Below are 3,886 nucleotides of genomic sequence, written 5' to 3'. Positions count from 1 at the left end.
TCATGAACACTCCACGAGCAGGGAGAAACCCTTCGGGTAGTGACGAGGCAGGAGAAGGCAGGGGAACAGGTTAGGTGAGAACTGGACGTCGCTGAGGTTTGGCCTCAGCAGGATCCCATGGGAAGTCCGGAGTGTGGGTTACATGTCAGAGTTGACCCAAGGTAAGGTTTTATGCATCTATATAAGTTAGTCATTTACTCGGACCAAGATGGCATTTCCAAGGGCAATTCTCTGTAAAAGGGGCAAAGTGAGTTGTTAGCAGTCAACACCTGTAGCAGCTGGGGGATGAAGTATACCTGCCAGGTAAAGGGGATCTGATCAGGGCACCAGCAGTGGCCACAACAGTATATTTATCTCTAGCACTTTCTTTCATGGACTGTCATGGACAACAGTATTTTTCGATATAATAGTTCAAGAATAAAGATGTCCTTAAGGCTACTGTGAGTTACCTGTTTCTCTCATTACAAATTAAAATTTACTTTTTATACATTGCTTTTTACTAAATGGATCTTAATACCATTTTAGAAACATAATCGAAGCCACTTTTCTCCCAAAATCTCTTCTAAACCTTAGAAAATAAAAAAATTCACCTTTTTCTTCATGAAAATAGTTTTATTTTTTAACTGTGGAATCACACCAGTAAATTTACCTTCAAAAGAGTTTTACTTGAAAGTCTCACATATGTCACATTATTAAAAAATATTTGCAGAGCTACTATGCACTGAGCACTCTGTAGGTTTTGGGTAGACCATGATGAACAAGATGGTCTCTTTCAAAGGAGTTTACAATGTTGAGAAAAGTCAATAATTGAAAAAAAATTGGCTATGTGCTATGATGACGGCCTAGAGAATGTCATGGGAGCATACAGGAAGAGCGCCTAGTCCAGGCATGGAGATACAAGGATGGTTTCACAGGAGAGGTGTTGTTTAAGTCAGGGGACCCAGGTTGGTTGGCTGACTGCACTGGTCCCTCTGCCCCAGTACCTCTGCTACAGCCCATCCTGGAAAGCCAGCCAACTCTTAGGCAGAGGTCAGGTTCCTTTACTCTACTCTTCATCTCAGGGTGAGCAGCAATAGCAACAGTATTTTTTATATAAAAGCAATAAACTCGGTGAAAAAAATCTTTATGAAATGTCTGCATTTTACAGGGCAAAATAATTGGCAAATTCTAGTTTTGTGAATCGGTTTAAGCAAAACTCACTGAATGGTCTTCAACTCTTAAAGCTAAAAACGTGTGTGCATTTCTCAAAACATTTCTATATTGTCTACAGCCATGCCACCCTGAACATGCCTGATCCCATCTGATCTCGGAAGCTAAGTAGGGTCAGGCTTGGTTAGTATCTGGATGGACACCGCCTAGGAAGACCAGGCGCTGTAGGTGTAAAAAATTTTAAAAATAAGAGATTGTAAGTGGACAAAGTCCTTGCAATCTGTGAGGTCAACCAAGGGTTGCCTTGCCTAAAAAAAAAGAAAATTTTTTTCTATATCTACAAATTGTCCATTTTATATCGAGAAGCCAATCTGAGAAGATGTATGTTTCTGTTAATTAAGCAATGAAGAATGAATATTAGGGAATAGAAGATTAAATGATAAGCATAATGTGGGAATTCACTTAGGCCGACAAACATTTTTTTAAAGTGCATGAAATGAGCCACCCACAAACAGGGATGTATCTCCAGGCATTTTTCCTTTTTGGGATTCCCACCTCAAAACATTAATATGTACCCACAATCCACATGAAAAATAATTTTTGCTATAAAAACTTGAAAAGATTTTTATAATTTATTTTTAAAAACACTTGGCTATGAGCAACTTATTAAGTTATGGTTGGCTCTAGTTCATCAGCAAGAGGAAATCTAGCCTAAAATTTGTTTTCAAAATCACTAATTATCAAATAAATACTAAACTTAACGATGGCTAAAATTGGCAAAGCACATTTTATAGAGATTTAATTAAGCATTAATTTCCATTTTTCAGTTTTCTTTTCCACACTTTAGAGCAAATATATATGCCTTTTTCCAGTCAGAAGCATTTTTTGTAGACTCTTAAAAAGTTCGTAGTTTCTAGGTAGTATACCTATGGTACCTAAAGAATGAAAACGATATACCCACAAATAGTATTTTACTAAAATTAAGTTCAGAAGTTAGAATATTGATGTTTATGTAGCTACTAGAAATAGCACTCAGAACTAGTGACTCAAATACAATATGCACCATCCATGCCTTCTTTGAAGCCTGCAAGGGTGGGCCACGGAACTAGCCTGAGGATTCTAGAACACCAGTTGTTAAGGTCCTTTGACTGACGCTACACGCTCAGGTATAGTGGGGTCTGTAAGCAGCTGGCATCTGATGAGTTTGTTGAAACAGACCAAACTCAAGCACTGAGAGCTAGAGAAATACTTGTAGAAACTCCTAATTTCAACCCCATGACATGGCTCTGGACTGCTGTGAGTGACACTGGATAGACCAGTGTGGCAGTCGGCCATAAGAAACAAGGCTGCTACTTGCAGTAAAGTTTTAAGACCAACCACCAGATTAAGAGACCAAGCAGCAAAAAGCCACCGACTCTGTAAACATGGGTCCAGGCTAGAGATCCAAGATCAATCCTTATGTGTGATAACCTGTTGAGTCACACTGGGGAATTTTCAATGACACACACAAACACAAATTTGGAGTGTGTGTAAATATGTATACATATTGTATGCATACATATATTTATATATTATATACACATGATACACTATTTTTAATATGTACATATATGTAAATATATTACATATGTGATTTAAATGTATATGTATAAATATAAATATGTATTTTTAGTAACCTGCAGTAATGACTTCAGGGAATTAAAAGAAAAAACACCAGCAATATTCTACCTAAGAAATTAACATATAATAGGCCTAACAATTTACTACCTAGCATTTCCAAAAGCTAGAGGATTATCAGAATCATTAAGCTTTTTTGAACTATACATTCCTAGGTCATGACTAAGAACTTCTGTGTCTAAATCTCTGAGGTTGAAGCCCAGGAATCTACATATTAAAAAAAAAAAAAAAGCAAAGCACAAAACAACAACCTGATTATTTAAGTTGTGGAACCACTGGTTTACAAATATAAAAACGTCTGGCCTGCCCCTGAAGGATGGCGTTAGAATCAGAGTGCATGGCAGATACTATTCACACTCTGTGTTCCAATATTAGTATCTTAGCAGCCGGTAATAACACAAAACTAGCTCCCTAAGTAATAGGTCTCTCCTCAGATGTGCCCAGATGTACCAGTATCCAAGTAAAGGTGCAATGTTATCGAAGAAACATATTCTTAGGTGTCAAATAACAACTTCTACTTCACCAAGAGAGCAACCCAAACCGGGTTCCCACTGCCCAAAAATGCTAGGTGAGACATCATCAGTGATGGAGTCCCGCTTATTAAATACCTTCGTGGAATACTTTTTTTATATTAATGAAATCCCATTAACTGGTTAATGCAGTTTTGTGGGAACAAAAAATACAGTGTGGGAGCCAAGGATGTGGAGTGCAGCCCCGGCTGCAGCCTGACTGGCATATGGCGTCATTCAAGACATCCGCTTTCTGAGCTCCCAATGCCTTGTCTATAAAGTGTGGTAACAGGGCCTAGCATTTGAGGTTACTCCCAGGATTAGAGAACATAACATTTGTGAAGCACATGCCTTTTGTCAGTAATGCATTCTGGTGGTGGCTGCTATATTTATTCGAACAACCTGGCAAGTCTCGATTGCAGAGACTATCATCACCACGGCTGACTGTGAGAATGTTCTTCAGCAGTTTTAAAAAATCCTATCTACACCCACGAAGAAGAAAATCAAATTCTCTCCACTAGTTTTGTGATGGTGTGTTACATTTCCTCTTC

General features: G+C 38.3%; 1 protein-coding gene and 1 pseudogene across 1 annotated transcript in view; one reads left to right on the top strand and one right to left on the bottom strand.

Moving 5' to 3' along the window:
* COL14A1 (collagen type XIV alpha 1 chain) overlaps positions 1–3,886 on the bottom strand; it is a 213,161-nt gene that overhangs the window by 36,744 nt on the left and 172,531 nt on the right. The gene's annotated exons all lie outside the window — the stretch shown is intronic.
* LOC111740229 lies at positions 1,263–1,380 on the top strand (annotated as a pseudogene).

The sequence above is a fragment of the Pteropus vampyrus genome, unplaced genomic scaffold, assembly GCF_000151845.1.
Source record: "Pteropus vampyrus isolate Shadow unplaced genomic scaffold, Pvam_2.0 Scaffold59, whole genome shotgun sequence".
Classification (NCBI taxonomy): domain Eukaryota; kingdom Metazoa; phylum Chordata; class Mammalia; order Chiroptera; family Pteropodidae; genus Pteropus; species Pteropus vampyrus.
This window is presented reverse-complemented; position numbering and strand designations above follow the sequence as displayed.